This window comes from Martes martes, assembly GCF_963455335.1.
Source record: "Martes martes genome assembly, chromosome: 12".
In the NCBI taxonomy this organism is placed as follows: Eukaryota; Metazoa; Chordata; class Mammalia; order Carnivora; family Mustelidae; genus Martes; species Martes martes.
Window position 1 is genome coordinate 17,998,031 of NC_137900.1, and position 12,177 is coordinate 18,010,207.

Below are 12,177 nucleotides of genomic sequence, written 5' to 3' on the forward strand. Positions count from 1 at the left end.
AAACTGATGGTAAAAACCTCCCAAGGACGATGGTGTTTTACAATCATTTCTTTGTTTCTGCCAAAGGGACGGGTTGTACATACCACAGTATTGCACAATTGATAATTGTTGACTGTTTTTATCTAGGATTAGAAATGGAAACCTGACAGAGAAGTCATAAAGATTCCCTTTTAACCAAGGTTCTTGCTCCCCTCCCCCACCCCCAGCATCCCATAATCAGTGTTTCAGATACTGCTGTGGGGTATCGTAGATTAAACGCTCCTTGGCCTATAACTCAGGTGGTCATGTCAGGGGAAAGAAACAGGAGTACGAGACGAAGCAGACGCCCCAAATATTCACACTGGAGAAGAGAAACGTTTGGCTATTTTATTATCTTATTTCCTGCCTTGAAATTCAAGCCTGGTTGAATTTGTTCAAAGGTGATTTTATAGCTATCGGCTGTACTCCAAACAAACAATAATTCTTCAGGACTTACACCTTGACAGATCAGAACTGCCCTGACAAACCAAACTTCTTGCCCACGTTTAGGTCCCTTCTCAAGATGTGGCATTTGTAGCACATGGAACACCCCTCGGGAGGAGGCTCATTTAGCAGAAATGGTGGTACACGAGTGGACTTGAATGGTCCCAGCATAACTTTCAAGGGGAAGTTTTGCTCCCAAATCCAACAACGTCGTGCCCCACCTTGTTGATGAACTTGACCAACAGTCTCTGCCTCAACTCATGATTCGCTTTCTGACCCGCGTTCTTCAGCCAGTTTTAAAATACTCGTCTTGCAGTGCTGTGAGAAGCTCTCCCACAGATACAGAAAAGGGAGGTTTGATAGAAATCTCCCTTTAAACTTTCTCCAACACATTTTTCTAAATTTTTTTTAATTTTAATTTTTATTTTTTTCAAGATTTTATTTATTTCACACAGAGATCACAAGTAGGCCGAGAGGCAGGCAGAAAGAGAGGAGGAAGCAGGCTCCCTGCTGAGCAGACAGCCCGATGCGGGGCTCCATCCCAGGACCCTGGGATCACGACCCGAGCTAAAGGCAGAGGCTTTCACCCATGAGCCACCCAGGCGCCGCTATATGTTTTTTTTAAAGACAGGGAGCCACTTTCTTTTTGCTTGCACTAAAACCCAGCTGGTATGTTACTTAGCGCATTTAGCTGCTCGTGTTCATGTGGTGGTATTTCGTGGAGTTGAGCACAGAACTCTTACTCTGAGGGGCTCTACCCTGAGGGGCTCTACCACCTCAAAAGTTTGGAACGGATAAAAATACACTCCTGACTGAGCCATCTTTGTATCCTCATATCCGAGGACATAAGATACATGTTTCGACACTGAATGAACAAATTGAAATCCTGCTCATCGTTCAAGACACAGCTCAAAATCCATGCCCATCAAGTCTTCTCTCGTCACCAAAGGTCGCGGTGACTCTGACCTCTTGTGTAACTTATCACTATGTATTTATGTCCCCAGCCAGGGTCTACATTACCCTGCACACAGAGCTTTCTGCTCAATGACATTAGTAAGTGAACTTGGACTATAAACTGGCCTCAAATTCAGGAAGCCAAAGGACTTCCTGGTGTATATTTGGAGGTTCCACCGGTCCTGAGACTCAAGCAAAAAGCAAGGTACGGGGATAAAACCACGTTTTATAGAGTGCTTACTAATTCCTGATGCAACACCAGCGAGGCTCCAGGCCAAGAACCACAAGGGCTCAATCCTTGGGGCTGTTTATGCTTTGATCAGCTGCTTTAAGAACTAAGTCTGACCAGTTCATTCAACGCCAGGATTCATTACTTGTTGAGAACCTATACTGACCTCTAAATAGTAAGCCAGGAGCCGAGGATATAAAAGTAACACTCGCTGACTCAAGGCGATCATCTCCCATAAGGGAGACTGCTGTGCAAAGACGGACAACGCAACAGAAGAAACATGCAAACAGATTCACACTCCAAGCTCTACAAGCGGTCAGAGAAGGAGATAAGTTAGTTGAGAACATCAGGAATTTTCAGAGTAACTGACATCAAAGTAAAGCATTGCAAAATGAGTAATTTTTTTTTTTTTAACCAGATGTAAAGTCAGGAAACAGTATTTTGAACAATGAAAACAGCCCTGGCAATGTAACAGCATGCCTGGGAAAAACACTGCTACTGACATTTGGGTTTGATGTTATGCATTGTCTGATAAGGTCATGCAGTAAAATGAAGGCCCTAGAAGCAAAAGGCACACAACGGGGAAGGTGTTGAGTAGGGAAAGGAGGAAAGCTACACCCTGGAGCACTACTGAGCATCCCTGTAAAGGACGGTGGGCAGTGCACTCTTCTCCTCAAGGGCAGTAAGGGAGGGCTGAATCTGGCCCCGTGCATTGGCTCCGAGAGGCAACCTTTTCCTATTTCCCCCACAGACACATTATACAGGCTAAATGCAGCTCTGTTGGTCAACTTTGGTCACCATGCAGAAATCAGGTGAGTGGGGGCAAATGACGCCACTTTTGTCATTTAGATATGCCTAGCCCTGAGAGCACTGCATTTGCTAACCCCTGGGAAGCCTGCTGAGGTGTATTTCCAGTGTAGGTCAAGGACAGATATATTAACCACGTGTCCAGATAGATCGGGAGCTGACAGCTGCCGATACGCCTCTTTCAATCTGTGGCATTCCTCCTGGTGAAACATGCTTTTCCTCTGCCTTTGTATCAAGTAACATCCACGTTTAAGGTTACAGGTATCTCTTTCCCAGGACATGGTGGCTAGCGACAGGATTGAAGAAAATTAAACCTAAAAAAACTAGCGGAACAAAAAATTGTAACTGTACAGTGTATCTTTGCATCATGAACGATTAGCATTTTGTAAGTGAAATAACACGTCTCTCCTTGTTTTTTAATTAAGATCCAGCTAGAACTAGACACGAATGTCCTTGTTTGGGGGCCTTTTCACAGCCCTCCAGTTAAAGCAGATACTGGAGGTCCAGAGTAGATGATGTCTAAATGTTATATCTACCTAATGAGTAAATTAGAAGAAAACAGAAGCATACCCCTTTCCATCCTTGCAATTCAAACCAGGTATATTAACGACTGTCAAATCCCTATCCTGACCATGGAGCTCAAGCATTTGTCTGAGATGTTGTCTGTAAAGCTGGTTTCATCGTTTTTCATTTTAAACATGATTCTCTTAGGACAGTTTGAGAGCAGTTTATCTCTGCACTACTCCCTGGGATGCACAGCTATGTGTGAGGGTTCCCCAATTGGGAAACTTGTGGCCTCCAATTTCTCCTCCTAGTATCCCAATTGTGCAAACACTCCACTGCTTTTCACGTGACACCCAGAGGTGCTAAAATGTTCTCAAGTAGTTCCGCTTGGGAGACGTGGTGTGGTCCGGAGGAGTCAGAGACGGGAGGAGTATGAGCGAGGAAGAGATCTGGAGATCTTTGGCAAAAGGAAAACAAGTCAAAGAAGAATCCTTTTTTTACTCAACATTAACCCAGAAATCTTTATTTATTCCGATAAGATAAACATCATTTGAATAAATCTCTCTTGGCCCCACACACTGTTTTAGGAACTAAGGTTTCCAATATTTTCAAAGAGGGAAAACAACACATGCATGTAACGATGGGGTTTTATTCTACATAGAAAAATTCATGACTCTGAAGAGTAGCTAGCGTTGCACGGAGAGGAAATGGGATGAAAATCAAGTGAGTTTGCACAGAGCAATGAAAGAAGAACTTCCTGGAGCACTGGGTGGCTCAGCCGGTTAAGCGTCTGCCTTCAGCTCAGGTCATGGTCCCGGGGTCCTGGGATTGAGACCCGCATCGGGCTCCTTGCTCAGAGGAGAGGCTGCTTCTCCCTCTCCCTTTGCCTGCCACTCTGCCTGCTTGCATTATCTGTCAAATAAGTAAAATCTTAAAAAAACAAAGAAGTAGTAGAACTTCCTGAGTAGTCATTAAAACCTACGAGATCATGAAAATAGTTTATGTGATCTCTATGGGCAAAGGAATGCAAAAGCCACTTTATGGATAGGACACAACCCAGGTGCTGAGCAGGCGAGGGCCGATGTATTGGTTGGAAGCATTATGCTCACTAGAGAATATTTTTTTTAATTTATTTATTTTAATAAACATATAATGTATTTTTATCCCCAGGGGTACAGGTCTGTGAATCGCCAGGTTTACACATTTCACAGCACTCATCATAGCACATACCCTCCCCAATGTCCATTTCCCCACCACCCTCTCCCAGCCCCCCTTCCCCCAGCAACCCTCAGACTGTTTTTTTGAGATTGAGTCTTTTATGGTTTGTCTCCCTCCCAATCCCATCTTTTCATTTTTTCTTTTCCTACCTCCCCCCAACCCCCCCACATTGCATCTCCACTTCCTCATATCAAAGAGATCATATGATAGTTGTCTTTCTCTGATTGACTTATTTCGTTAATTATAATACCCTCTAGTTCCATCCATGTCGCCACAAATGGCAAGATTTCATTTCTTTTGATGGCTGCATAGTATTCCATCGTGTATATATACCACATCTTCTTTATCCATTCATCTGTTGATGGACATCTAGGTTCTTTCCATAGTTTAGCTATTGTGGACATTGCTGCTATAAACATTCGGGTGCACGTGCCCCTTCGGAGCACCACGTTTGTATCTTTAGGATATATACCCAATAGTGTAATCGCTGGGTCATGGGGTAGCTATATTTTCAGTTTTTTGAGGAACCTCCACACTGTTTCCCAGAGTGGTTGCACCAGCTTGCATTCCCACCCACAATGTAGGAGGGTTCCCCTCTCTCCGCATCCTCACCAGCATCTGTTATTTCTTGACTTGTTAATTTTTGCCATTCTGACTGGTGTGAGGTGGTATCTCATTGTGGTTTTGATTTGTATTTCCCTAATGCCGAGTGATATGGAGCACTTTTTCATGTGTCTCTTGGCCATCTGGATGTCTTCTTTGCAGAAATGTCTGTTCATGTCCTCTGCCCATTTCTTGATTGGATTATTTGTTCTTTGGGTGTTGAGTTTGCTAAGTTCTTCATAGATTTTGGATACTAGCCCTTTATCTGATATGTCGTTTGCAAATATCTTCTCCCATTCTGTCAGTTGTCTTTTGGTTTTGTTAACTGTTTCCTTTGCTGTGCAAAAGCTTTTGATCTTGATGAAATCCCAATAGTTCATTTTTGCCTTTGCTTCTGTTGCCTTTGGCGATGTTCCTAGGAAGAAGTTGCTGCGGTTGAGGGCAAAGAGGTTGCTGCCTGCATTCTCCTCAAAGATTTTGATGGATTCCTTTCTCACATTGAGGTCCTTCATCCATTTTGAGTCTATTTTTGTGTGTGGTGTAAGGAAATAGTCCAATTTCATTTTTCTGCATGTGCTCACTAGAGAATATTAACTGACTCTTAACCTCTCCACTGCTGGGAACAAGGCTTCACTTTAATTCTTTCCAGGGCCACTGATGGGTCTACTTTTTTCCCAAAACTTCATCTCTCAGAGGGTGTACACTGATGGCCAAGCAATGAAACCACCTATGGAAGGATCTGGCTCTGTGTTCTAGAATTATTTGATTCTAAGCATCTTTCAACAGGCTCCATGCGCTCTGGCTTGCCGTAGTCACCACTGCTCCTCGTTGTCCTCACACACCCACCTTCCCTGCCCAGCCTTGTTTGTCTTTGAGTTTGGCCTCTTGTCCCATTAATGATATTGACTGAACAATAAATGACGCTGTATTTGATTACCATCTGCCATAAAGTTTGCCTCATGCTCACAGCCTTTATACCTAACAATGTCTATCTTTTGAAAGACACTGAAATCCCCATCCATGCCAATTCCCTGCATCTCACCCCACTGCCGACTAAATAGTTTTCCAAGGTGGATAAAACCAATAGTAACAACTCATTCAAAATTCTCTGACTTCATAGCAAATGCAAGTAAATGCCACTGAGTTTTCATGAGTGGTGTAAAAGAACATCTTGCAGTCAATAAACCAACCAATACTGTGCCTTGTGTGTTGTTCTGTCCACTAGGATGTAACCAGAAGCCCTTACAGACAACTCCTGGGAGAGACCTGGTTTGGAATACCGGTGTTCCATCCGTTTCCATTCCCACCAGCCTGCAACATTCTCCTTTCCTCTTCAGCATGTCCTACGTGGACCACAGCCTTTACACACTCCATATACAAGAAAACATTGTGCCCCTTGTGATTCTCCTTCCCTTTTTCCTCTGCTAACCTACATATCTGTGGTTTCTTCCTTCACACTCTAGTAATACACAGAACTTACCCAACTTAAGAAATTTTATCAGGCTGATCATTGTACAGGGCTTCATGCCAAGGAGGGCCCTCTGCTTTGTTTAATCTACTCTGCTGTTGCCATCTTGAAATCTATAATTTTTGCACAAGGGATCCTATATTTTTATTTTATACTGGACCATAAATTATGTAGCCAGTGCGAAGTATTATTGAACCTGTCACCCAACTCATAAACGCCCTACATGTAGTGGATTAGATTTCCTCATTGCCAGTCCTTGATGGCCTTCTTTAAAGTAGGCAAACATCTGGTCACACCAGCCTCCAGATAAAGCCGTGGTTGTCAAAGTCTGGCCCACAGGGCTCTTCACACAGTCAGCAGGCTCATACTGAAGTAACATAGGCACAGTAAGATTCTTCTCCCACGAACAATTACATTTCTATTAAAACTAGACATCGCCTCCTACTGTTACAAAAGCAATGTCCTTCTTCCTAGCTATAACACTATGATGGTCCATGTGTGGAAAACGAAGAGCTGGTGTGGCGTCTAACATTTCGGTCTAGTGACTGTAAATATCTAAGAGCCATTGATGCAGACCTGAAACCACAACTACTTGCTTATCAGGAATGACCGCAGATCCCTACAGTCCTGGAGGAGCAGGAGGAACTGGAGTACCAGCCCGGGTCTGCACTTTTGTAATTGGATTCGAGAAGCTGAAGAGTGGCCAGCTGTGTGCTAGGTACACAAAGTCACTGACAACAGGTCACCATCGCTCACTGAAATTCATCTGGAACATCATCTTTAAAGTGAGAATACATATTCCAGAGCATCATGTAAAATTCCCGTTAATTTTTGTCAACCGAAGACTTCAGAGACACTTCCTGCTGAGTTACAGTTGCCTGAGCTTCTGCCCAGGAGCCCAGGGTTCCTCCCGCTACTATTAAGGTTACTTAGATGAAAATGAGATGCTCAGTTCTGCTACACCCAAAACTATAGCCATGACAAAGTGTCAGAGGACGACAATCCTGCAATTTGTATTTAGAAGCACGTATCTGATAGACCAAAGATGTTCCTAAAACCAATGAAGGTGACAGAACTTCAGAAGTTCAAGTTGAGCCACTCTCATTTTGGTAAAGCCCTAAGAAGAGGTCCCAAATCAGCAGAGAAGGGGGGGATGATTCTTTACACATATCATCACTGAAGTGAATCAAGCCACATAGGCAATAGGACCAGCCAATCACTCTCTTAAGTCCACGTTACCATGGATTGTCTGAACACATAGCAAGATCAACTCCTCCTTGCTTCTCTCTCATCACTAACCATCTGCCAGTCCTGCTGGCCTACCTCTCAGCTCTTACCAAGGAGTCAAGGACATGAAGCCAAAACACATAACCCAGAGCCCCGAAGTACAGAACAAGTCATGGTTCCACCGTTAGTTAAATAGTGTCTGAGTTTCTGCAAAAGTAACAAGCAAACAATACCCGACTACCTATTGGGTCATTTTAAGGATCAAATTAAATAGAGGAAATCACTACATGAACAATGAAGTACTAACAATTATCACTCTTTCTACCCTCCTCGATTTCAGTGTTACCCAACAGTCCAGCCTTATAAAAACTGTTACTTAGCCCTACAAAAAAGATACCTAAATACCTCACCATTAGTTTTCTAACTATTATATTTAAATATGAAAATCCAACTGAACTACAGTGACTAAGGGAACCATCACTCTTGATTGTCCATAAATTTGTCAAAACTTCTACAGGAAAGAGTCCTTCTGCATCTCGGGCTATGCTGACTGGAGAGATCACCAATACTTGGATGGAAACATGGCCACAAGGGACTCCTTACTTCAACTGTAAGAGCTTAGTATAAGATGTTGATACATAGAAGACTTCACAACTACTTCAGGTTTTTAAGGTTCCTTTCCCTTCCATTAAAAAATTTTTCCTTCTGGGGAGCCTGAGTGGCTCAGTGGGTTAAAGCCTCTGCCTTTGGCTCGGGTCATGATCCCAGGGTCCTGGGATCGAGTCCCACATCGGGCTCTCTGCTCGGCGGGGAGCCTGCTTCCCCCTCTCTCTCTGCCTGCCTCTCTGCCTACTTGTGATCTCTGTCAAATAAATAAATAAATAAATAAATAAAATTTTTTCCTTCTACAAATTCTGAAGTTTAGGCTTAAAAAATAAGCAGCCCTAGTAAACAAGAATGATTGGTCTAAATTCTAAGCTGCAAATGCACAGCAATGGAGTCTTCCGTGCATGCAGGTGTGGGCAAACAACAGTGCGTGGGAGATTATGTTCCAGGGCTCTGGTGAGGCAAAGAATGAACAGAAGGTGAAAAGGTCATGGAAGAAGGGGCTTGAAACCCCAGAGCAACTTCCTCTGGGCTAACTCAAAGAGGAAGTGTGACCAAGCACGTAGCTTAAAACTCACTTGTGTTTCAGGTGTTGGATCTCTGTGCTCTGAGGTATAGTTAAGTCTCTATCATTTCCTCATTGGACTAGCGGAGACCTTCACGGACTAGAGTCACTATCAGGATTTTCTTTCTTCCCTCCACCCTACCAAGCAAAGACTAAGCAAGAATGTTCACTTGGCATGACTGTCCAAGACTGCTGTGGGACCTATATGGTGTGTGGCACATAGAAATGCTCAGTAAATGTTTGTGGAGTTTTCCAGAGGCCAACATCCCTGTTTTCTGGTGACATATCACATACATCTTTGAGTCCTGGAGAAGTCCTGAAGAAGAATCATTGCATCAACATTACCATGAGATCTGCCCCTTGTTTCTGTCATTTGCCATGGATGAGGATGAAATATGGATGACCAAGACCCATTCAATGAGAAAAGAGGCCAGTATCATGGGTCCGAAACCACAGTGTGCTGGAAGCCAAAGAATCTTGATTCTAGTTCTGATTCCTCATTAATTAGTAAGTTTCTTTGGGTGCCAGTTACCTTGACATAGTGAAGCTGAACTGTATGATTTCTAAATTCCTCCCATGTTCTCAGATGCTACTACAAGTGGTATTTCCCCATTCCAGAAGCACAAGATAAAAGATGATCCACTGGCGAAGAGCAATTCTTGACAAGTGTAATAAAAAGGAGAGGGGTCTCTCCCTTTCCCTTTATTGGAGGGCTTAGCAGAAAGTCCTGATGAACTAGATTCTTCTAGCAAGATGAACTAGATTCTTAAAGAGGCAGCCATGAAGTCAAACAGAAACATTGTAAGTGCTTTACTTTCCTCCCAAAAGGAGGAAAACTATTCTCCTCTTTTAAGATCTTGACCCAGGTAAAGCCATCTGATTGACCTTTAAAAAAATTACCATCTATTTCATTTTTCTAAAAAAGAAAAAAGAACTATCTCCTATCCTAAAGAAAATTCTAAGAAGACAATTTTCTAGTTACTATGATTTAAAAAAAAAACAAAAACAAAACAAAACTGCTTTTTACTAAATCCTTTTAGTGCAAGTATGTACAAATCTCTTTCAAGTCAAGCAACATTTCTCCCTCCAAGCCCATTAAGCTGGTTGTTATTTTTAGGACAACTAGTTAATGAATATTGTTCTGTGCTAATACAAAACCAGAATCTCAATTTCTGGGTTGAGATTCCTTCATTAATACGTATAGCTTCCTTCTTAGGAGGTGAGTGGCCATTATCATTAAAACAAGTATAATGAATAGCAAAACTAAGATCTGTTTTCAGATGCTGTGTCTCCTGCATATTGGTATACGCACTGTGCCTCAGCAAAGGCTGAGAGAATTGTTGCATGAATGCTGCTACGAAATGGGCTATAAAGGGCTTCATTAGTTGTAGTTCAGGAGGAGTTGTTTTCTGGGTAGATGCTGTGAAAGTAAAAATGCTGTATGGCTCAAAAACTTCAACCCCAGCCTTTCGTTTTCCTATGAATAGGAGTCCATGCACAATTCTTATGTTAAATCCCTCAATATGATAATGTTAGGAGGTGGGGCCTTTAAGAGGTAATTTGGTTTATTTGAGGTCATGGGGATAGACAGCACCCATGATGGGTTAATGATGGGTTAGTGCTCTTCTAACAAGATGGACAGACAGCAGAGTTTCCTCCCTCCACCACACCACGATACATCAAGAAGGTGGCTAAGTGAGATGGCCAGTGAGATGGGCCTCACTGGAACTCAACCATCCTGGCACTATGATCTTGGATTTCCCACTCCAAAACCGTGAAAACTAAATGTCTGCTGTTTTAAGCTACTCAGTCTATGGTATTTTTTATGGTATTTTTTAAGTAAATTTTTAATAGATTTTATTTATTTATCTGCAGAGAGAGAAAGAGAGAGGGAGAGCATACAAGCAGGGGGAGCGGTGGGCAGAAGAGAGAAGCAGGCTCTCCACTGAGCAAGGAGCCTCATGTGGGACTCGATCCCAGGACCGGATCATGACCTGAGCCGAAGACCGATGGAACAACGCAGGCATCCCCAGTCTGTGGTATTTTGTTAAAGCAACTCAAGCTAAGACACTCCCTTTCCTTATCTGGAAAATAATGGATTTGCATGGAATGACCCGAGAGTCTTAAGAGCTTCAACAATCTATCGTCATGAAAGAAACACCAGTTACCACAGGAGTAAAAGAATTTCAAACTATTCACTCACTCATACACACCAGAGATGTCAAGTGACATACCAAAAAGGCACAAATAAGAAATCAGAGTAAGTGCAATTCTGAAAAGTGAAGCCACCATAAGTCAACGAACAGGGAAAGTGGCTTCAGGAAACCACTCTTTGAGGCCGATGATGCCAATAAGCATGTTTGGGGGTTGGGATGGCTTAGTCAAAGTTCCAGAAGAAGTGAGGCTGTGTCCAACCCCTTCAGATGGGTCTTAGGCAGTTAAGCATCATCTGTGCCTCATCAAGAACGGTTATAGAACCAGAAGGTAGTTCCTTAAGGAGACCAACTCCAAAGACCCTCACGAATTTTTCGGACTGCCGGATATCTGTTCAGTGACTGCACACTGCTCTGTTTTAGTTTTCTAGGGCTGCCGTAACAAAATGCCACAGACTGGGCAGCTTAACCAAAAGAAATGTCTCCTGTTTCTGGAGGCTGTGAAGTCCCAGATCAAGGTGCCAACCACCTCCTTTCCTGTTAAGAGCTTTCTTCCGCCCAAAGGTTCATCTTCAAAAACATCACCTTGAGGAGGAAGGCTCCCTCATACGAAGTGAGGAGGGACACCATCATTCAGGCCATAACATGCCACAAACTAAAGCTAAATAAGCCATTTATTCATTAATGCCAACATTTATACAACTTTGATTAACTGCAGGCAACTAAAACTACTTCTGTTACATATTTTTGTTATATTAAAAAAAAACACATGTTTGTTAGACTAGGGCAGAGAAAAACAAGCATCATCTATTAAAAGCGTTTGAGATAGAAGATTGGACTCCTGCTCGTGAAGGGGCAGAGAGGATTTCATAGATGTGTGCCACCCGTTTTCCCCCTCTCACTTGTGTCAAAAGGGATTCTCACTTCAATCAAGGTTGTCCCCCCTCTTGCCTTCAAGAATGGTTTTGCATTTGTCCAACTGGGGTCTTCACAATGCAGTATCAGGATAAACAAGTAGAAGTGGGTAAGACACACTGGGACTATAGCTCACATAGCTTATGGCTTTAATCCAGGAACATTTCTTGTAGCCAGTCTTATTCTCAAGTACTTTTAAGGCAGCTAGAAAATAGTAACTAAGCTTGTGGCTGTCAAGAACAAGAAAGATCTGAGATTTGACTCTACTTGAAAGCTAACAAGCTAGCTGCCAGTTTTCATGGATGATGGCAGAAGACAGGAGACTCCAGGGTCCAAGACAATGGACTTTATTGTTTGAAGCGTAGAAAGAAGCATGAGGACTGGCAAATTTTTTCAGTTCTCCTGCCGCCAAGGTCCCAAGGAGCCCATGTGAACAAGTCCGGATGGATGCCTAAAAGCTCTGTGG

At 42.9% G+C, this 12,177-nt stretch overlaps 1 protein-coding gene across 1 annotated transcript in view; it reads right to left on the reverse strand.

Annotated features, from left to right (window-relative positions):
- Positions 1-12,177, reverse strand: part of GNA14 (G protein subunit alpha 14) — a 195,727-nt gene that overhangs the window by 156,690 nt on the left and 26,860 nt on the right. The window lies entirely within an intron of this gene.